The sequence below is a fragment of the Desmodus rotundus genome, chromosome X (genome assembly GCF_022682495.2).
Source record: "Desmodus rotundus isolate HL8 chromosome X, HLdesRot8A.1, whole genome shotgun sequence".
Lineage (NCBI taxonomy): Eukaryota > Metazoa > Chordata > Mammalia > Chiroptera > Phyllostomidae > Desmodus > Desmodus rotundus.
The window spans coordinates 67068849-67093092 of NC_071400.1; the positions used below are offsets into that span (position 1 = coordinate 67068849).

The 24244-nt window shown below is 41.8% G+C and overlaps 1 pseudogene; it reads right to left on the reverse strand.

The window, feature by feature from the left end:
• Positions 1–5491: 5491 nt before the first annotated feature.
• On the reverse strand, positions 5492–5991 carry LOC112322382 (large ribosomal subunit protein eL32-like; annotated as a pseudogene).
• Positions 5992–24244: the final 18253 nt, after the last annotated feature.

Genomic DNA, 24244 nt, shown 5'->3' on the forward strand with positions numbered 1-24244 from the left:
CCTAAGAGCTCTACATATACTTGGTGAATGTGGGGATAGAACAATAAATAGAAAAATGTATGTAGAGCCTAAAGCTTTGTGAGGTTAAGTCACATATCTAAGCTCTAAGATCTATGTTGTGTGAATAAATCAGTGTCCAGGCTAGGTCATTCGGCTCTAGTGTTTGCAGCCCTCCTCTTCCTCCAGGCAGCCCTCTTGGTGAACTGTCTGCAGTTGGGCATTCTGTGGGGTCTCTGAGGCAGCACCTGGCTGGATTCCAGAATCAACTTTCATATCTGGTACTTGGAGTCATCCCCTTGCCTGGAAAACATTCCTAGGTGTCTTGGGTCAGGCTATCTGGTCCCTGGTCTGGGACAGCAGGAGGGATAGCTTGGTCGGACCACAAAAGGTGCACAGGAACATGTAAGTGGGGCTTCTCAGAAAAAGAGGATGGTAAATGAACTCCACTTGGGGTGATTTGACACTAGGTTTGTGTATAAGGTCACTGAGATCCCTCATGGCCCCCTTTGCAATGACAGCCTAGGGGCTAAACCAGAGAAGGCCTACAGGCTGGGAGCCAGGTTCAGATTTGAGGTGATTCTGAATTGGGGAAGGGGAGTGTCGATCCTAGGTAGCCTGAGCTCTGGAGACCTGCAAAGTGCACAGAGAGGTGGCTGCTTCCTGTCCCCCACAAGCTCCCTCCCCTGCCCACTCCTGAACAATTGTCCTGTTGTCTTGAAGTGTCACCATGAAGCATTTCTAGAGTCTTTGGCCAGGGAGTAGTGACAAAGATTCTTTCCTTGACCAAACTTTACTCTGGCTCCCCTGAACTTCTCAACTAGGCCTCAACTTTTGAGCTTCTGTGTTCCTCTCTGCATTGTTCAATTTTGGCAAGAATCCTGCAAAGTCAGTTTAGGTAGAACACCCATCCTCCATATTTGATTGGGTTCCTCCTCCACATCCTCGGGTGATGTCTGATTACCCTGGCCTGTCTTCAGCAAGAATCATTTTAGGTCGGTTTAGCCAGAATCCCCTTTAACCCTGATGTTCCCTCTTAGGAATTTTCCATCCACTGACACTGCCCACGCCTTGGCTGTAAGTGCCTACCTTACCGTGTTGTATTCAGAATTGAACCCGGTTCCATACTGAGGGCAATAATCCTGAATAAAATCTGGTTTACCACTTTAACTACTGCTGAGCTCTGGTTTTGTTTGACAATGGCAGGTCCCAGTCCCAGAGACCTCAGGTCTGGGCCTTCTTGTCTCACTTCTGCTGTCTGCCCGCAAGAGGGCTACAAGGTGATAGGGATTTGCAGTCTGCATCGCACCGCAAGTTCTGTCCTTTCTGGCACCTCCTCCCGGGACCACAGAGAACCAGGAACTGCAAGAAGGGGCTCAGAGGCCGTGGGGCAAGAGGTCCTGGCTCAAGATTAACCCCTCTAGCGTCGCAGCGCCAAGAGGAGTCTGGGCCCCGCCCAGGCCCCCTTTTGGCCTGCTCATTCCCCTGGGTCAATGATCGCTGCTAGTTCCGTAACGGGCTTCTCTGGCTGAGATCCCTAAACTGACAAGTGGACAACTAGAAAGGAGCTAGGGAGGGAGGGGTGAGGGAAAAGCAACGAACAAGCAAGATGGAGGAGGAGGCGGAGAAGGGAAAGAGAACTAAGAGCGGCAGCCCCTTGCAGGTTTACAGTGTGAACGGCAGGAGGCGCCAGAGACCGCCTGAGGCCAAAGCCAAGCGCCACTGCGGCAAAGCGCCCGCTGGGTTTTCCGCAGTACGGAGGGCTGTCTCCGCCTTTGGACTCGGGGCTGCTCCGCCCGGTTCTGCAACAACTGCATTGGTGACAGGCTGACTCACTCTAGGCTCTGTCCCCCAACCCAGACCCGGACCTGGGTCCTTAGCGTGAATGAGTAGCCCTCCTCCCCAAAATCTTCCATCTTCTTGTCAATATTCATCTTCTTTTCCTAGATGATAGGTAAACAGAGAGGGTGTGTGTGTGTGTGTGTGTGTGTGTGATTAAGGTGTTTATCCAAGCTTTATTTGTGAAAAAGGAAGCATTGGAAACATTAGTTGGGGAATAATAAATTAAGGAAACCAGAGTAGATGGTCTCTCTAAAAATATGAAACCATTTAAAATATTGTTTATCAAGACTGTGTAACATCATGGGAAATGATTTTCATATAATATTGAAGTGAAAAATGCAAGCTACACGTGGATCTCTATGTAAAAATGTTAACTGCACACAGAAAAAGAATGATAGCAAAAACTCCTCCAAATGTGAATCACGGTTTTCTACAGGCATGGCAATGTTTTTCCATACCTTTCATATTTATAGAGTATGTATAAATTCATTCTAAAATGAAATGCAGCCTTCTCTTTTTACAACTAAAACAAGCAAGCTGCATCCAGGGCTGTGGCTGGGCAGGAGGGGAAGCATGCACAGGGCTTGAGTTGGGCACACAAGTGCTTATCAGTGACACCATGTCATCTGTCTTCCAGGCTCTTGAGTGCAGACCCTACATAACTCTGAAACCAGAAGTTCTCTGCTCTCCTTCCCCTGTGCCCACATATTCCTTATCCTTAAGATGCCCCCCCACACATACACCAACCCCAAATCTTATTCCATAGGCTTCTTGAAATAATTTCTTAATATTTCTCTGCTCAAAATGCTTAAGAATCTCTCAACTGATCCAATGAGTCGAAGAAATCTATCCACGCCTGGCATTAGAAGCATACACATTTTGCTCCAACTTAGTTTTCCCGTAACTGCAATGTTTCCCATAGGTTTATGTATCAGACAAAGAAGGCAGCATTCCATTCCCAAATCCTCATTCTGCAATTCACATTGTTGGTGGTGTTCAGGGCAATACATGCCCCTGAGCCCCGGGGCCCTAAGCCCTAATGGGGAGTGCAGAGCACCTGATGAGATTGAAGTAAAAAAAAATCAGAGGTAATATGTGCTGGGTACACATCTGGTATTCAATACATCTTTGTGGAATACAATACACATTAAGTGCTCACCATTATAAGTTAAAATATTTGCAAACTGACAAGCAAGGTTTTTTTTAAAGCCATATTTTAAAAGACATATTTAAAAATTTCAAAGTGTGTAATATACTTCATAGTTATCTGCAGGCACTGCCCAGGCTATGGGCCTGTAAAATAAATTTCACTTGAGTATACTGGGCCCAGGATGGCAGGTGAAGAATTCGAATTCAGCCCTGACCCAAAGCTCCCCAGGTGGGTGCAGGAGGACAAACTTGGCATCTTCTGTCCAAGTAGGAAGGGGCACTCTGTCTTCGTCTTTCCAACTCAATAGAGCAGGCAATGAGTGGTCTCATGCTGTGTATGGGACCTGATTTATAGCTCTGGCTACAAAGGGACTGAGACATAACTTCTGATCAAGCTGCTGAAAGGGCTACCTTTTTGCCCAGAACACACCTGCCTACTAAGCCTGTACTCTCTGGGGGATGGGGCAGAAGTGGCTGCAAAATAAACTGGAGGAGTGGAGGTGAGGAAAAGAAGCCACTCCTATTCCATTCCCCTCACTTCCTTTCTCTTTAGTCAGATCCTTTCCTCCTGTGTTCTCAGCACTCGACATGTCACTTCCAATTTGTCACTGTGACTGGAATAAATGGAGGGATGAGTCAGGACTTGGCAGTGATGAAGGAGTTGGAAAGGAAGGGCTGGACCTTTGGCTCTAACACTTCCTGTTACAAATTCAACCCCTGCCTTCAGCTGCTAGACAGGGCTGGGAGAAGGGGACCCAGTGTCAGGTCAACTTTGGTCATTTTCCTTCCTCTCCCCAACTCACTTTGGCTGATATTTCTGCCCTGTGTCCCAAGCTGACCCGACACTTAGTGCCACTGTTTCAGACCCCGCCAGGACCTCTGTCTTCACCCGATCCAGTGTACATCAAATTCTGATCCAGAATATTATTAGGATGTGAAACATATGTATCTTGAAATTTGAGTCTATCTGTTAGAAGGAATCTAACATACATTTCATCATTATGCCCTTCCCCATCTGTTTCTTATTATTTTTAATATAATTTAGGGTTTATGGTTCAAACAGTTATCAATATACTATTTTATATAATGATATTTTGACATTTGATTTTATAACTGGATTTAGAATTTTGTAAACCATGATTATGTCTAACCTGATTTAGGCCTTACTGTCAGGCCCTGCCAAGACCAGCACCATATGATAGAAATATAATGCAAGCCACATGAGTAATTTTAGTTTTCTTGTAGCCACTTCATAAAAAGTAAAAAGAAACAAGTGACATTATTACTTTTTAAAAATATTTTATTTATTTATTTTTAGACCGAGGGGAAGAGAGAAAGAGAGGGAGAGAAACATCAATGTGTGGTTGCCTCTCGTGTGCCCCCTACTGGGGACCTGGCCCACAACCCAGGCATGTGCCCTGACTCAGAATTGAACCGGCGACCCTTTGGTTCACAGGCTGACACTCAACCAGTGAGCCACACCAGCCAGGGCATGAAATTATTTTAAAGAGTATATTCATTTGATAAAAACAGGAAGTAGAATAGTGGAGGCCAGAAGCTGTTGGGCGGGGTGCCATTTAGTGCAAATACATATATTTCTGTTGGTGGAAGAAACATCCAAAACTGTAGAGAATTTTTGTAAGTTTATTTGAGCCAAACTGACAACATATGCCAGGGAGTAATGAGGCAGGATAGTAAGAAGATAGGGAAATTCCTTCACAAGTGGAGTAAGGGAAACTGAGGGAAAATAATTAAAGAAAGCCAAATGATTTGAGAAATTTACAGCCAGCTAATGAATCACAGGGTTTTATCTTCCCTAACCAAGGACACTTAGGAACAAATGGTTTACACATTCCAGACCGTCCCAGGACAGAATGGCCTTAGTCCTGGTCCCTCTTCAGTGATGTTCTTGATGATGTTCTATGTCAATATGAGTAAAACTAATCAGAAAATAACTCCTGACCCCTCTATATGTACCTTTTAATGAATAAATATATTGAAGAACACACCTGAAAAACTAATAAATATTCTGTTAAGGCCCTGCCCTAGGATTCCAGCCAGCCAAACAAAGATAAAATGCCTCAAGACAAAGGATCCATGCATTATTCTTGCTACAGCAGCCTGCCCACATCTTGTATCTCTGCTCTCTTCCTCCTAGACTCTAAGGGTCCCCACGAGACTTGCAACCAGGAGAGCAGCAGGCAGCAGCAGCTTGTTCTGGGCTAACCCCCTGAACCTGTGTCCAAGACCCCTTTTTTGTCTTTCTCTCTCCTGTTGCTTCCTCTACCTGAGGCCCTTCCTTTGTTTCACTGTCCCCAGCTTTAATAAACATACTCTCAGAATCCCTGGACTTGTGTTGTGAAATATTCCCTGCATAAAGTCAAGAACCCACTTACTGCTGGGGTACCTGAAGCAAACCCATTCTGGGCCCAGACCCTGTCCACTAACAACAAAATCTCCCAAACACTCTGGAGAATAACGGTGGGGCTTTTTTGGCAGAATTTTATGGTTTTATTAACACAAATACAATGTGTACAGAAACTGTCCATTCATTTTCTTCGCTGTGCAGCCTGACATTGGGATTGGTGACACTGATGGACAGCTGGGCAACTCTTTTCACAATGGCCTTGCGCTTCTTTGAGGAGACATTGCGCGCACTCTCAGTACAGTAAGATTTGTCACACATAAGCAGCACTTCAAGCTCCTTGACATGTGGAACAGGAACTTCCAAAAGCCATTGAGCAGCATGTACTTTGTTTTCTTGTTGCTCCCGTAACCAAGGTTGGGCATCAAGATCTGGCCCTTGAATCTTCTGTGTACCCTATTGTAAATGCCTCTGGGTTTCTGCCAGTTCCCATTAATTTAGAAATATCAGTCAGACTGGTGCCAGATGGACTTCTTGATCTTCTTTTTGACAATCTTGGGTTTCATGAGGGGTCTGAGGGCAGCCATGGTGCTGAGTAGGAGAGGGTAGCCACCTCTGTAGGCAACGCCCAGGAAGAGAGAGAGTATAATAGTTTTGCAGCTTCTCTTATGCATTTGAAATTAAGGAGGGTATGTACATGGAAGCTTAGAGAAAGCAGGGCAGGGATTGAATTACAAGATACTTAAGATTATGTGCTCTCTTGAGGGTTAATACCCTCTTTGAGGGGTATTACTTCTGGCATTTCAAAGGTGTGTTAACTTAGATACACAAGAACAATGTACAGAGCTGGCTTACCTTTCACTAAAGAAGTTATTGCCATGGCCAGTGTGGCTTAGTTGGTTAGAGCATCATCCCATGGTCTGAAAGGCAGCATGTTCTATTCCTGGTGAGGGCACATGACCAGATTGTGGGTTCGATCCCCAGTTGGGGCATGTACTAGAAGGAGATCAATCTATGTTTCTCTCTCACATCAATGTCTCTCTCTCGCTCTCTCTTTCTTTCCCTTCCTCCCTCTCTAAAAGCAATGAAAAAATGTCTTCTGGTGAGGATAAAGATAAATAAATAAATACATAAATAAATGAATAAATAATAAAGAAATTATAGGCCTGGAGCATGACTACCCACCATGATCTTCCCAATTACAAACTTATAATCAAATCACCCACTGAAGTTACTTTCCATAGAACCTCCCCTTTTTAATCCACATTTCATTTAACCAATGTGAAAAATAATATAACTGGAGACACCATTTTTTTAAAGATTTGATTTATTTATTTTTAGACAGAGGGGAAAGGAGGAAGAGAAACATCAACATATGAGAGATACATTGATCAGTTGCCTCTCATTTGCCCCCAACTGGGGACCTGGCCCAAAACCTAGGCATGTGCCTTAATTGGGAATTGAACCAGCAACCCTTTGGCTCAGACCCATGCTCAGTCTACTGAGCTACACCAGCCAGGGCTGGAGACACTCTAAAGTGGAGTTGGAGCTACCATCCCAGAACTGCCTTGAACTGGACCAAAAGTAACATCATATTTGAAACAATTTTTTGTTGTGACTACTGGACTAAAAATTCTTTAGAATTAGCATTATTATGTTAGCTTGTCTGATTTATAGATTTCTCCCTTAACAAAACATGCATAAAAAGGCCTTCCTGCCCTGGTTGGTGTGGTTCAGTGGATTGAGCATGGGCCTGCAAACCAAATGCTTACTGGTTCCGTTCCCAGTCAAGGCACATGCCTGAGTTGCAGGCTGGGTCCCCAGTGGCAGGTGTGCAAGAGGCAACCACACACTGATGTTTCTCTCCCTCTCTTTCTCCTTCCCTTCTCCTCTGTCTGGAAATAAATAAATAAAATATTTTTTAAAAAGTCCTTCCTTCTACTCATGTAATTGTTCCCTTTCCCTTTGTCATAAATACCTCTTGCCTTCACCTCGTAATTGGAACGAACAGTATTTGGGTTTCTGCTGGAATCACTGATTCCTGAAGAGCTATTTTTCTGGATCTCAAACACTTGATGCCTCTCATGTTGGCCTTTTATTTTTAGGTTAACACCCAGTATATCCTCAATTATATCATTTCAACATATAATCAGTCTGAAAATATTACAGTCATACACCACTTAACTAAGGGGATATGTTCTGAGAAATGCATCATTAGAGGATTTTGTTGTCATGCAAACATCAGAGAGTGAACTTACACAAACTTAAATGGTATAGTCTACTACACACCTAGGTTTTTGGTATAGCTTATTGCTATGTAGGGGGAGGAAAAATAATTTTTCCTCTGCTTTTCTGCATTCTTGGCTGAGACATACCTGTAGTAAAAGACAGATTAACAGGAGAAAAACAAACACAAATTTAACAACATGTTTACCTCTTGTATATACAAGACAGACCCAGGAAAACTGGATAACTCGCCAAAAGGGCTGAAGCCACCAACCTTAAATATCACATTCATCTGAAGACTGAAGATGTTGGTGGTGGGGGAGGCCAGTTTTGAGAAGTTACCAAGAAAAACACAATAAACAAGGGTAAAGTTATTATGTAGATTTAAGTCTTGTTTTCTACATTAGTAACAGTGTCTAGAGATAAGGTCATCCCCCATTCCTGGTACAGCAAGGGTGACACCCTTACAAATAGAGATTTCCCTAACAAATACAAATGTCTTTCACAAAGGATAACTTCCACTTGGTTTTCAGAGCTTCTCCCATGTCTAACGTTTCTTAAAATAAACCAACCTAAAATAGTCCTTATGTCAAATAGACATATTTGGGGGTGACAAATTCCACTCCCCTATTGCTCCTAGTCTACAAACCTATACCACATACTGCTGTGCTGAATACTATAGGCAATTATAACACAATGGTATTTGTGTAACTCATTGAACTATGATGTTAACATGGTTACAGCATCACTAGATAATAGGAATTTTACAGCTCTGTTATAATCTTATGGGTCTACTGTCCCATTATAACAGAGTACAATGCTGGGCTTCTCTGAATCCATCTTGTTCAAGTCTGCTTTGTTTCCATGGCCTTCAGGCTGATAGCTTCTGCTTAGTCTTGTATGTAGACAGGTTCATCATTAGAGGAATTCTGCTTGCAGCTTGAGTTGTACAAAAACAGCCCTTTACCAGAAAGTGCCTTGGAAGTATGTACAAAAAGAATGATTGTTTATCCAAAGATTTGCAGGAAGCTCATAACCAGACTCACATCAACTATAGTCGACAGAGTAAAAACAAAGAGGTTTCACAATCTTCCTCAGACCCCCGCTGGTATCTAGATGTCTATGGTCATCAATCATCTTGTGCCACTCCCATTTCCTCCTTCCCTTGACATAAAAGAAGCCTGAATTCTGTACTTTCTTAATATGGCTCTTCAGGACCCTAGTTTGCCATTTTCTTGGTTTGCTGGCTTTCTGAATAAAGTCATTTTCCTTGCTCCAACAACTTGTCACTCCTCATTGACTGCCATGTGGCAAGTGGTACAAGCTTGGACGGGGTTACACTATACGCAGACCATCATTGACTTAAATGTCATTATGCAGTGCGTGACTGTTAGGAGACATTGCACAATCTTTTTCCATGCTAAATCATTAAAATCCACACGTATTTTACATGTCGTAATTCCCATGCCTAACAGCTACTTATGAATTCTCCATTCTTTTATAGGCCAAGTGAGAAATCTTGCATTAACTTAATTCGAAGATGAAATACTGGCATATTATTTTCAATTATGTCATATTAAGGAATAAGCACTTTTTAGTCACTGAGTCAAAAGAGTTGCAGTTCTTTATTTCATAGATAACACGTGTTGAAACAAAAAGTAGCAGATGTTTATGAGCTATGTCTACTCTATCTGTTTTATTACTCATCTTAATAATGATGACCTTTTATTAAGTACTTACTTCTTGCCAACTCGTGTATTTTATAGACCTTCTGGAAGCACACTGTTAAGAACATGGGACTCTGGAGACAGACTGTCTGTGGATTAATCTTGATTCAATCATTTATTAGTTGTGTAACTTTGAATAAAGGCATTGACTGCTTTAATCCTGTTTCCTCACTTATAATATGGGGAAGATAATAATGTCTACCAGGCGTTGTGAGGATTCAATGTGATTATTCTTATCAAGACCTTAGTCAATTGCTTGGCTCATGTGAGCCCCTCAGTGAAAGTTCACCTGCTATTGTTACTGTTTTACTCAATCGTTATGACAGCCATGTCAGGTAGGTATTATTACTTCTGTTTGAGATGTAATGAAATTGGGATTAAGTAACTTTTCTAAGGTTACAGGAGCTGTTACACAATGAAACTGGCTTTTAAACTTGTTGCCCAGATCCAGAATCCAGGGTTTTAACTCTCATGTTACCCCACCCCCTTCATTCTCAATTCTCATCATGATGTACATAAGCAGAGAAATTGGTTACATATGATTTGGGATCCATGCAACACGAAGGCTTCTTATAAGGTTTTAATATGAAAACTGAAGGTAAGTAATTGCAGAGCCTTTGGGGAGAAAATGACTCCAGCAATTAAGTAGAACAATTATAAATAATTTTTATTCGCAGGATTTTTGGATACTTTTTAGAAAATGTGAATAGATGTATAACTTTTTCTGTTTATACATTTATCTTGTTAATTATAAATAGAGTAAACAAAACAGCATAAAGCATTTTAAAAAGCATCCATATTCTCATTGTCCCAATTAAATCACCAGACTTATTTTTTTCTATATATTTGTAGAATGACAACAGAGAAACAGACCAACAGAGAATGTACATATATACATGGAACTGTAGAGGAGAGAGAGAGAGAGAGAGAGAAGGAGAGAGAATATTTACAATATATGAGGACCAGGGAATTCTGCAAATTACCTCCCTGCACATCTTGGTTGACCTGTCACTGACGTAACCAGGTTTGGAGTTAAATTAAACATCAGGGGATGCTCAGAGCTAGGGTTAGTCAACTGGAATTGGGGATGAGGCCATTGGGAAGGGCTGGGTAGGTTTGGGTCTTGCTAGGGAGAAAGTGGTGCCTGAGATCTCCACATGTACTTTGCTGTATGGGAACATCGCATCCCTGTAGAGTGACACGTGCTCACACTCTCAGTTCCTGGCAGGCAGCCCTTGACTCTGTCTCTTTCTGTTCCCTCCTACAGGCCATCAGCTGTTATGTTTCCAGTTTTCAGACCCAGGATACTACTACCCACTCTCTGTGGCTTCCCTACTCCTGTCCACACTTTTGACATTTTCTTAGTCCCCTTGAATTACCTAGTTTGAGAGTGTTAATATGTTTTCTACCAGGACCTTTGATGGCAGGATAAAAATATCCTTAAAGTATTTTTTTATTCATATTCCTTTTTCATATGCATTTCATATACCTACTTTGGTATATTGTGTTCTCATAATGCGACCGTTTTTTGTTTTCCGGCTCTACATTTTCTACTGCATTATTTAATGTACAAGTCCATAGTTTACATTGAGATTTACTCTTTATTTTATACAGTCGATGCGTTTGAACAAATGTATAGTGACCTGTATCCAGAATTATAGTATCATACAAAGTAGTTTCACAGCCCTAAAAATCCTTTGTGTTGCACCTATTTATCTTTCCCCCTCCCCATGAAACTCTGGCAACCACTGATCTTTTCACATCTCTATAATTTTTAAACTTTTTTTATTGTGATAAAACAAACATATAACATAAAATTTACCGTCTTAACCATTTTTAAGTGTATAGTTCAGCTGTGTTAAGTATATTCACATTGCTGTGTAACAAACCTCAAGAACTTTCTCATCTTGCAAATTGAAACTCTATTCCCATCAAACAATTCCTCACTTCCCCCTTCCCCAGCCTCTGGTAACCATCATTCATTCCACTTTCTGTTTCGATGAATTTGACTACTGTAGGGACCTCATAAAAGTGGAGTCATACAATATTTGTCTTTTTGTGATTGGCTAATTTCACTTAGCATAATGTTCTCAAGGTTTATCCGTGTTTGTAGCATGTGACAGGATTTCATTTTTTAAGGCTGAATAATATTCTGTTGTATGTATATACCATATTTTTTTTATCCATTCTTCCATCAGTGGGCACTTGGGTTGCTTCCACCTCTTGGCTCTTGTGAACAGTGCTTCTATGAACATGAGTGTGCATGTCTGTATTGTTCTGTCTTTTGCACAATATCATATAGTTGGAATTATACAGTATGTAGCCTTTACAGATTGGCTTCGCTCACTAAGCAATATGGATTTAAGTTTTCTACATGTAATTTTGTTCCTTGGCAGCTCATTTCGATAGCTACATATCTTTGTCAACATTTGGTATTATCAGTACATTTTAAAATATTTTTTATTGATTATGCTATTACAGTTGTCCTATTTCCCCCCTTTATTCCCCTCCACCCTGCACACACCCTCCCACCTGCATACCCCTCTCTTTAGTTCATGTCCATGGGTCATATATATAAGTTCGTAGGCTTCTCCACTTCCTATTCTATTCTTAACGTCCCCCTGTCTGTTTTCTACCTACAATTTATGTTTCTTGTTCCCTGTACCTTTTCTTTATTCTTCCCCCAGCTCTCCCCACTGATAACCATCCATGTGATCTCCATTTCTGTGATTCTGTTCCTGTTCTAGTTCTTTGCTTAGTTTGTTTTTGTTTTTGTTTTTAGGTTTGGTTGTTGATACTTGTGAGTTTATTGTCATTTTACTGTTCATATTTTTATCATCTTTTTCTTAGATAAGTCTCTTTAACATTTCATATAATAAGGGCTTGGTGATAATGAACTCCTTTAACTTGACCTTATCTGGGAAGCACTTTATCTTCCCTTCCATTCTAAGTGATAGCTTTGCTGGATAGAGTAATCTTGGATATAGGTCCTTGCCTTTCATGACTTTGAATACTTTTTTCCAGCCGCTTCTTTCCTGTAAGGTCTCTTTTGAGAAATCAGCTGACAGTCTTATGGGAACTCCTTTGTAGGTAACTGTGTCCTTTTCTCTTGCTGCTTCTAAGATTCTCTCCTTATCTTTAATCTTGGGCAACTTAATGATGATGTTTCTTGGTGTGTGCTTCCTTGTGTCCAATTTCTTTGTGACTCTCTGAGTTTCCAGGACTTCCTGGAAGTCTATTTCCTTTGCCAGATTAGGGAAGTTCTCCTTCATTATGTTTTCAAATAAGTTTTCCATTTCTTGCTCTTCCTTGTCTCCTTCTGGCACCCCTATGATTCAGACATTGGAAGGTTTAAAGTTGTCCCCGAAGTTCCTAAGCCTCTCCTCATTTTTTTGAATTCTTGTTTCTTCATTCTGTTTTGGTTGAATGTTTATTTCTTCCTTCTGCTCCAAACCATTGATTTGAGTCCTGGTTTCCTTTCCTTCACTGTTGGTTCCCTGTACATTTTCCTTTATTTCACTTTTCATAACCTTCACTTTTTCCTCTATTTTATGAACATACTCAGCCATTTCTGTGAGTGTCCTGATTACCAGCATTTTGAACTGTGCATCTAATAGGTTGGTATCTCTTTATTGTTTAGTTGTATTTTTTCTGGAGCTTTGATCTGTTCTTTCACTTGAGCCATTCCCCCCACCCCGCAGGCCTGTTACATAGTAAGGGGAGGAGCCAGGGAGGGGCAACCAATGTCGCTGCATTCCATCGCTGTATGTGCAGGAGGAGTCCAAGAGGGAACAATGCCAGTTGCTCAGCTGTCGGCCGCTTTCAGTCACTTCCTCCACTACCCACAAACAAATTGGGCCCTTCTGGTACTGATTCTAGGTGAGTGGGTTTGTGTATGTTCTTGGACCCTGTGGGTCTCTCCAATGACCTCTCCTGTGAGGCTGGGAGTTTTTTCTACCACTGCAACCCCCAAAGGTTTTTTCAATCAGAGGTTTTGAGGCTTTATTTCCCTGCACTGGAACCCTGGGTTGCACAATCTGTCTCATTCCCAAGTTGTTCTTCCCGGTTTATCCACACACGAATGTGGGACCGCAGCTCTGCCGAACGCCGCTCCGCCAGCCGCCACCTCACCCACCCCAGTCCTCCAGCCACTGCCTTGCCATGTGTCCTCTCTGTCCCAGCTGTCCCTCTCCATCCCTTCTACTGGTCTGGATGAATGTTTCTTCCTTAACTCCTTGGTTGTGGAACTTCCATACAGTTCAATTTTCTGTCAGTTCTGGTTTTGTTTTGTTTTTAAAATTTGTTTTTGTCCTTCTTTTGGATGTGCGAGGAGGCACAGTATATCTACCTACACCTCCATCTTGGCTGGAAGTCAATAAATAAAATCTTTGAAAAGGAAGAACTTCAAAAAGTTACAATTACTCCTATTAATCTTGTTGTTTAATTGGGACTTTGTAAATAGCTCCAGTTAATGGGTCTGTCAATATTCTCTTGGGAAACAATTTCACTGAATTAACAACTGTAATACTTAGAATGTCTGCTTAAAAAAAAGAAAGAAAACAAAGAACATCTAATGCTCAGAGAATATGGAAATCTCTCACTATTTTTTAAAAGATTTTATTTATTTATTTTTAGAGAGAGGGGAAAGGGAGGAAGAAGAAAGGGAGAGAAACATCAATGTGTGGATGCCTCTTGTGTGCCCCCCACTGGGGAACTGTGCTGCAATCCAGGCATGTGCCATGACTGGGAATTGAGCCGGTGACCCTTTGGTTCGTAGGCCAGCACTCAATCCACTGAACCACACCAGCCAAGACAGAAATCTTTCACTATTTTATTCTTATTTTCTTTAATCTCCTGTGCCCAGACTCCTAAAGCAATCTCAGGGTGGCATGGCAGTGGTCAAAGGAGATCTCAAAGGAGCCAAAACCCTGAGGAAGGGTAACCTTCTTCTCCAGTAGGTGGAGCTGTGGTCCCAGTAGGTAGGACCTACCTTTCTCCCCAGAGGGAAGAACTTGGTAAAAATCACTCCATAAAATGGTTTATGAACTTGAATGGTCAGTAAAATTTTACTGTAAATGGCCAGGCAGTAAATATTTTAGACTTTGTACACCATACAGTCTCTGTCACAACTACCCAATTCTGCTGTTATATAGCAGGAAAGCAACCAATACAAGAACAAATGAGTGTAGCTGCTTCCAATAAAACTTTACTTACTAAAACAGGCAGGAGGTTGGTTTGGGCTCATGGGCTGTAGTTTACTGGCCTCTGTCATAGAGGAATGAAAACTTACATGCACATCAAAACCAGTACTTGAATGTTTATAGCAGCTCTATTCATAACTGCCTCAAACTGAAAACAACACAAATGTCCTTCAAAGAGTGAATGTGTAAACTAATTGTGATATACTCATGTAACAAAATATGACTCAGCAATAAAGAGAAACGAACCATTGATACATGCATCAACATAGATGAATCTCAAAGTATTATGCTGAGTGAAAAAAGCCAGACTCAGAGCAAATTTTCCTGATGACTCCATTTATATGACATTCTGGTAAACAAACAAACAAACACAAAACAAAACAAAATATAGGGACAGAGAACAGATCCAGGGAGTCCTGAGAATGTAGCAGTTAAAAATGATAAGGTAGGATATCCTTGTTGCTACTGTAATAAATTACCACAAAGTTTGTGGCTCAAAACAGTACAAAGTTTAATTCTTTCACCTTTTTTACCCAGTCCGGTAACCCTCGTCCCCTCTGACAGCTCTCAGTCTTTTCTCTGTGAGTCTGTTTCTATTATGTTTGTTAGTATATATTGTTCATTAGATTCCATATATGACTGAAATCATATGATACTTGTCTTTCTCTGACTGGCTCATTTCACTTAGCATAATGTTCTCTAGGTCCATCCGTGCTGTTGTAAGGGTAAAATTTCCTTCTTTTTTTTTACAGCTGAGTAGTATTCCGTTATGTAAATGTTCCACAGTTTTGTAAAATGCAGTCATCTACTGATTGGCCAAAAGCCCCCCAAAACAAAAAACTCATACACATAGACAACAGCATGGTGATTACCAGAGGGGAAGGGAGGTGAGGGGAGGTAAAGAGGTAAATTAAAAAAAAAAAAATACAGCTTTCTACTAATAAGAGAAAACAGTACATAGTTATTATCTTACAGTTTTGGAGGCCACAAATTCTAATTGGTTCATTGGGTTAAAATCAAGGTCTTTGCAAGGCTACATTCCTTCTAGAGCCTCTTGGGAAGAATTCTTTTCCTTGCCTTTTTTACCCTTTAGAGGTCATCTTCATTCCTTATCTTATGGCTCCCATCTTCCATCTTCAAAGGGAGCAGCATTCCAATCTCTTTCTGTATCTCTCTCTCTCTCTCTCTCCTCTGACCCTTCTTCTCTCTTCTAAGTAACCTTGTGATTACATTGTACCCACCCAGATAAGTCAGGATAATTTGTCTATTTTAAGACAATTAACTTAGCCTTGGCTGGTGTGGCTCAGTGGATTGAGCCCTGGACTGTGAACTGAAGGGTTGCCAGTTCAATTCCCAGTCAGGTCACATGCCTGGGTTGTGGGTCGGGTCCCCGGTGGGGGCTGCTTGAGAGGCAACCACACATTGATGCTTCTCTTCCTCTCTTTCTTCCTCCCTTCTCCTCTCTAAAAAAAAAAATAAATAAATGAAACCTTAAAAAAAGATAATTAATCATATCTGCAAAGTCCTTTTTGCCACATAAAGTCACATATTCCTAGGTTTCAGAAATTAGGATGTAGATATCTTTGAGGGTGTCATTATTCTGAGTATCACAAGCAGGTTTACATGTATCAATATAGAAATCCCTCTAGCCCGTATTTACTTCAAGCTTTATTTTTAATTGGAAATGCAATTTGCAGAAAAATAAGAATATTCTTTTAAAAAATATTTTATTTATTTATTTTTAGATAGGAGGGAAGGGAAGGAGAAAGAGAGGGAGAGAAATATCAGTGTGTGGTTGCCTCTTCTGGGCCCCCTGCTGAGGACCTTGCCCACAACCCAGGCATTTGCCCTGACTGGGAAGTGAACTGGAAACCCTATGGTTTGCAGGCCAGCACTCAATCCACTGAGCCACACCAGCCAGGGCAAGAATATTCTTGTAAGTATAGAGATGTATTATAAAGTTGTACCTGAAGTTTATATGATGTTATTAACCAATGTTACCCCAATAGAGAATATTCCTGTAAAAGGAAAAAACGAAACTAAACTATATATTTTTCTATGTACAATATATATGTGAATGCATAGAAAGTGGTCTGGAAGGATATCCAATAAACTGACACACAGCCATGACCTCTGGCATGGACTCTAGGATCTGAGTGGATGGTCAAGTGCAGGACTATCAGTCCTGATTGTCAGAAAGCTTCAGGAGAGATTTCTTCAAGACAAAAGAATGAATAAACACATTTTTATTATTCGAAAGAATGGACTCCAGCCAGAGTTTCTGGATTTGAATCTCAGTGCCAGCACTTGCTAACCTGTGATTTGCAGTGATGTGAGATAATAGAAAATATATTTTGGTCTCTGCCCCGGTTCCTGGCACAAAGCTCCAGAAACTCTTGTAATTTCTTAAGTGATAAGAGTATTAAAAGCATGTTTTGTTCTAATATTTGATCTTTGATTCCAGTTCCTGACACAAAGCTCTTGAAACCCTTGTAATTTCCTGGGTGATAGGAATGTCTGTTGTTCTAATGAGGTGACTCTCGGTGGGCTCCTGGATGGCTCTTGGATTGGGGCTTATCACCAAAAAGACCATGCCATAATTAGAAAATTGGAATTTTTAGCACCGTCCTTCATTCTCCAGAGAGGGGAGAGTGGCCGAAAATGGAGTTAATGATCGATCTTGCTTGTGTAAGGAAGCTTCCATTAAATCCTAATAGTATGGGGTTTGGAGAGCTTTCAGGTTGCTGAACACATGGAGGTGCTGGGAGAGTGGAGGATCTCTTGTATTCCAGAATCACAGCCCGTATTTGGGGATGCAAAAATATCCCCAATGAGTCCAGGACTCTACCAAGGACTACCCTGAGGACTAATGAGACTCAGTGCCTCCGACTGTCCGGCAAAGCCCATCACAGTGAGGAGTGAGCCCCAGAACCAGACCATGCCCCACCATAGGCTGCAAGGACCTGTCTTGTATTAGCTTGGCTGTCCCCATAACCCAGCATGCACCAAGGTTGGGATGCCAGTACCTCTCTTTGGCCTGGGGCGTGGACCCCAGAAAGAGCAGGCAGCTGAGAACTAACCTCCCTTCAGGGGGAACCTTGAAAGTCAAGTTTGGGGCATCTTCCCAAATGTATACCCCACTTAGCCTTCATCAAATTTGTGAAACTAAATGCACAAATGCCAATAGCAGGCTTCTCAGGTGGTAGAAATGGTGATGGGCAGGAGGGGTCTATCCTCACTCTCCCATAGTTTTCCCTGTGGGTATGAAAAGGTAGTGTTAGATCTGGGCCCCCTAACCAGTGCTAAGACTAGCGTAACCACTGGTAGAATCCAGAGTTCACCTGCTGCTCTGAAAAGAAGGCAGCTGGGGCAGGTAACTGAGCAGTGCCATGCTCTGCCCTTTCCTGGATGAGGCCTTGAGCCTGTCGTTTCATCTTGGTCTCCTTGGTCTCCTCAGTTGAAATTGAAGTAGGGAAAGCAAATGAGTTCTGGAGCACTTTGCAATCCCAAACTTGGGCAGCTTCCCCAGGCTTCCAGCAACTCCCACACAGAGCCCAACAAAAGAAGAGTGATTAATCCTTTTTAAAGAAAGTGCAAGTCTCCCTGACTGGTGTGGCTTAGTGGGTTGGGCATCATCCCACAAACCAAGGGGTCACTGGTTCGATTCCTGGTTAGGGCACATGCCTGGGTTGTGGGCCAGGTCCCTGGTTGGGGGCATGCAAAGGACAACCAGATGGATGTTTCTCTCACACATAGTGTTTCTCTTCTTCTGTTTCTCCCTCCCTTCCACTCTCTCTGAAAAGAAATAAAAATAAAATATTAAAAAAAAGAAAGTGCAAGTCCACTCACCTGAAAGCGTGGCCCTTTAAGAATAGGTGGAAGGAGGCCACTTCACCTTCTGCAAGGGCTGCTGGATAGATCTTCAGGTGTAGCTTTAGAGCTGATTAAAACCAGCCTTATCCCTCCCTTGTCCCCGCTTGTGAGTGATGTACCTCACTTTGCTATTTCACTGACTAAGCAGGGCCATTGGCAGAGTCCAGGTCTGCCTGTGGCAGGTAGATGTGGTGCCAGCAAGGACAACCAGAGCATGCATTGGACACCAGCACCACCCCCCTCCACTTGCCACTTATTGGTTCCTCTGATTCTGGGGCTGGAGCACAGGAGTTTCAGGTTTTATCCTGGTTAAGGGAGCCATTTTGGGCCCTAACCCTAGAATTGCAAAGGACCCTAGGGCTGTAAGGGGGAGTAAGTGTTCCCTCAGCCCTTAAGAAGTTCATGGACTAATAAAAAGACAGTCAAGGTGACAGGACAGTGCTGTGATGAGAGCATGGGTGCTAGCCTGCCCTGAGATATGGAAGGGCTGCTAGAGGAGAGGGAACAGGGAGCTGGTATCTGCAATACAAGCCTTTCCCCCCACTTATCTAATGGAAGGCTTGCCAGGAGCAATCTCACCTCACCATTGGGCAGGCTTAGTTAGGCTGTGCCTGGATGTGGACAGGCACTCTTCCATGCCACCATCAAAACCCACTATCTGGGGATATCTGATGATGGCTGGTACAGGTCTGAAGGCCACACCTGGGGGTGAGAACACAAAGCTCGGGGCTTGTCACTCAGAGGTTCCATTCTCAGTTCCTTCCTGCTCTTTCTATTGCTTTCCCATTGTCCTGCCTTGTGCTAGGGGTGAGTGAGTTTCTGCTTGGGTGCCTCCATCCTGGATAGCAAGTGAGGACTGTTATCAGGCTCTCCAGGTACTTCTGGTACTCATACCAGGGCAGTGAGTGTGAGTCTCATCCTCACAGGCCCCTGTGAGCAAAACAGAGCTGGACCCAGAGGATCAGTACACACAGCAGGGTCTGGGTTTGAATCCTGACTCTTGAACACTATGTGCGTTCGCTGTGCTGACCTCTCTGGGTCTATTTCTCTATGTGTAAGACAACATAAGACACCTACATCTTAGGGCTGCCCTGAAGCCATGTATATGAACCACTTCCCATAGCACCTGGCATTCCCGATTGTGCCATTAGCATGTGTTTGCCACTGCTGATGTCTACTGAGACATCTGACCTGAGTCTCTTTCCATTCCCAATGACATGGGGTCATTTACAACTTACATTTACAATTTAATACATTTACAAGTATTAAGTTCTCATACAGTAAGATGGATTGGTGGCTAGAGGGATGAGAGACAGAGATGTAGCAAATAAGGCAAAATGTTATAGAGTTAAAGCAAACTATTTATAAAGTAAATATAACAAAATCTTTTTTCAACGATGTTTCTGGTTTCGTTTTTTAATGTTTATTGATTTTAGAGACAGTGGAAGGAGAGAGAGAGGGGGAGAGAGAGAGAGAGAGAAACAATGATAGGAGAGAAACATCAATTGGTTGCTTTCCACACGTGCCCCAACCTGGAATGGAACCTGCAACCTTTTGGTGTACGGGATAATGCTCCAACGAACTGAGCCACACCGGAAAGGGTACAAAATCTTATTTTATAATCTAGATGATAGGTACATGGGTGCACAGTTCTTTCTACTTTCCTGGATGTTTGAAAATTTGCATAATAAAAGGTTGGGGAAAACTCTAATACAAATAATTCACGAAATATATAAAACAAAACCAGAAAATTGATGATAATTGTTAGAGCAGGGTAAAAGTTCTTAGGAGCTCATTATGCCATTCTTTTATTTTGTGAATGCTTGAAATTTTCCAAATTACAAGGAATTTTTAAAAATTTTACTGGGATGCAAATTTGGTACACTATGCTAAGTGAAATAAGCCAGTCACAAAAGGACAAATGGTTCCAGGTATATGAGGTACCTAGAGTAGTCAAATTAATATGAACAGAAAGTAGGATGGTGGTTTCTAAGAACTGGAGGAGGAGGAAAATGGAAAGTTTAGTGATTAATGGGGACAGTTTCAGATTTGCAAGATGAAAAAGTTCTGGTGATCAGTTGCACAACAATATGAAAATACTCAATGCTACTAAAATGTACACTCAAAAATGGTTAAGATGGTACATTTAATGTTATGTGTATTTTACAACAATTTTTACATTAAAAAAATTTAAATTTACTTGGCAAATATATCTTGTGGACACTTGATATAGGCCACAGTGCTAGATACAGTATACCAAGTTCAGTAAAAAATGACTCTATATTTTAGTCATGATGAAATACTGGAAATACCATGAAATTCTGTGTAAAATTAACAAGTTTCAATTCTAGTTCTTCCTCTTTTTAGGTGTGAGAATAGAAACAAGTTATTTCATTTTTACTTTATCTTAAAGATGAATATGAAAATTCCTATAAACCAATGCAAAGATATTTTTAGACAAAGATTGTAGAGATTTACTGTTAATGATCTGGGCTTGAGAAAAACATACCACAAAATTCTTTAATCTTAGAACAGAAATCTCAAAATAAGTGAACAGTATCAGCAACGACTCTTGCAACATATGCATAAAATTAAATCTAAATGGATAATGACTGGGCATTTAAGACAAACATTTTCTACAATAAGGAAAAAAATAGCCCAGAACTTGAATATTTTTACTAAAATAATAAAATGCAGCCCGGGCTGGGGTGGCTCAGTGGATTGAGTGGATTGAACAAAGGGTCATGGTTCAATTCCTAGTCTAGGGCCCATGCCTGGGTTGCAGTCTAGGGCCCAAGCCTGGGTTGCAGGCCAGGTCCCTAGTAGGGGCGCATGAGAAGTAACCACACATTGATGTTTCTCTCCCTCTCTTTCTCCCTCCCTTCCCCTATCTATAAATAAATAAAATCTTTTCTAAAAGATACAAATGAACAGCCAGATGGAAGAGATGGGCAAGGTGTGTGCCTCTCCAAGTACACGTTGCCTCTCTCCCAGCACCTCCACATGTTCACCAACCTGGAAGTTCTCCAAACCCCATGCTTCGGGATTTCATGGAGGCTTTGTCACGTAGGCGTGATAGATCATTAACTTCATTTCCACCCTTCACAGGAGAATGGGGCGTGAAGCTAAAAATTCCAAGCTTCTAATCATGGCTTGGTCTCTCTTCTTACCAGCCCCATTCATGAGACCACCCAGAGTCACCTTATTAGAACAAAAGACACTTCTGTTACCCAGGAAATTCCAAAGGATTTAAGAACTCTGTGTCAGGAACTGGGGTCAAGGACCAAATACTAGAACAAAAGATGCTGCTAGTGCTCTTATTACTTAGGAAATTACAAGGATTTTAAGAGCTTTCTGCCAGGAACCAGATATATGTGTTTTTTCACAAGCAGTTGAACATATTTCTCTGTACGGTGTTTCCTGCAAATTGGCAGCTGGATGCAGAGGCCAGATCTGGTTCAAGGTTTGATCTCTATAGCCAAACCGCAGGTAGTAGCACGTCTTCTCATTAGGTGGCACATAATATCTTGTCATTCTTTTTGTGATGTTAGGAGCTTAGATGCTCAATGCCTAGATCCATTCATTGGTGGTTGCAAAATAGTGATATTCAAATTCTAACAATTCTTTTTGTTTATTAATTGAAATAGTTTTATAGAGGTGGTTTCACTCATCTGTCATTTTGTTACCAACGCTACAGTTCATATAGGAAAGGCAGGATAAGTGTTTTATTCGTTTCCCTTTATATACCAGTTTTCAAGAAAATGACTTGGTTTCCTATAATCCTCAAAAAGTCACCAGGTCATTGTGAATTCATTGATTTGAACATCTTAGATGGGTTTCAATGAAATTGCAATTATCTTCTTAGAGCTCAGATTGTCTTGTCTCATTTGTGACCAGTGGGAAACTGCTGAAGCTGGCTCCCAGATCCTTTAGCCATGACCCTACTAGGCCTTCACAGCTTTCTTACCATCTGTTATGATGACAAGATTCCAGGATTATCTTTACATTTCCAGTTCCAGACCTGGAATCAGCAATATCTCAAAAAATAAAAAACAAAAAACAAAAAACAAAACACTAGGTCTTTATTTTTTACAATCTGGATCCCTGTGTTGCTCATTACTACTAAATTGGTCACTGTTTCTAGGCCTCTTCAGCAGACGGAGCTGGAAAGTGCACATGCACACACACACACATTCTTTTTTTAAAATAAGCTATCTTATGAGATTGTACTACTTCCAATTCAAATTCAGGAATATAGGTTGTTTGTTTTTTCTAGATTATATCTGTATTTCATTTCTTCCACACTAAAAATACAGGTTGTTGAAGATAACAGGATATAATAGAATTAGAATACCACTATGTTAGGGGTGCCCAAGACCACCTTACATTCAGTGACTCACTAGAAGGAGTGATTGAGCATATATTTGTACTCACAGTTAAGGTTATAACAGCAAATGGATATGCAACAAAATCAGCAAGGGAAAAAGACACAGGCAAAGTCTGAAGGATGCCATGCACAAGCTTCTTTATGTTGTTTCCCTCCCACAGTGAGTCAGGCAGAGCTGGCAGTTTCCTAGCAACAAAAATGCAGCAACACATCGTGTGATATTGCTGCCCAGTGAAGCCATTAGAGACTCAGTGCCCAAGGTTTTTGATGAGGGCTGGTCACTACACATTCTCTGTCTAGCATGTACCAAAATTCCAGACTCTTAGAATGAAAGCAAATGATCAGCATAAAATACACTATTCGTACAAAGTCTGGGCACAATGAGCAATTGTTACTAGTTAAGGAATAGTGGGAACACTCCTCATATCCAAGTTCCCATCCAAGGGCCAACCTTGCAGGCAAGACTTTCAAAAGACAGCAGTCTCAGGCTGGCTCTGTTAACCTCTTTCTTGGTAGTTGCCCCCTTGGGCCTTGACTAAGGCAACTTTACAGCAAAATTATCAGTAGGCCTCCTGCATCAGGTGAGACCTATCTGTAGTATTATTTTAGAGAGAGGGGAAAGGAGGAAGAAAGAGAGGAAGTGAAACATCAATGTGAGAGAGAAACATTGACCGGTTGCCTCTTTTTTCACCCCGACCGGGGACTGAACTCACAATCTAGGCATGTGCCATGACAGGGAATCAAACCAGTGACATTTCACTTTGCAGGATGACATCCAACCCACTGGACCACCTGGTCAGGGGCCCTTTCTGCAGTACTGACCTCAGTTATACCTTACAGGAGCCTTAGATTTCACCAGTTAAAACAAATCCCATTAACCACAAAGATCTATCTTAGAAAGCCACATAGGTTCATCCTTAAGTTCCTATATTAACCCCTTTTACCTGGCTCACGGCATCCATTCAGGCACAGTACTCTGGTCAGTAAGTGGAAGTTGATCAGAAAGCCATCTAGGCTGAGGCAGTGTTGGCATAGTCAGGGCACACATACACAGGAAGTGAAGTCCCAGAGGGCATATGTGGCAACCTTGGAAACAGAAGTCATCTAATAATTGTGAGGATAACCAGAGCAGGACAGACATTAGTCAGGCAGCATAGGTTAACAGGGCCCCCAGTGACACCTCTCACTATGCACCCTCCCACCCAGTCCAACCAAATCATTGTTTACTCCTTGGTTTCAGATAGACTACCTGAAAGCAGTCAGTTTTCTTCAGTATTGCTTCCATCATCACCCTCATGAATGTAGACAACATCCGGAGGCGCTCTGTGTGGAAAGAGGTGGGGCTGGTGCCACCACTGCTGCCTCATTTTCAAGCTCTGTCAGGTGTGATCTGCAGTCAGTTTGAATTCAAGGTACTCACAGCAACTTGGAAATAAAACACCTCTTCAGGAAAAGGGCAAACTGTCCAGGAGCAGTT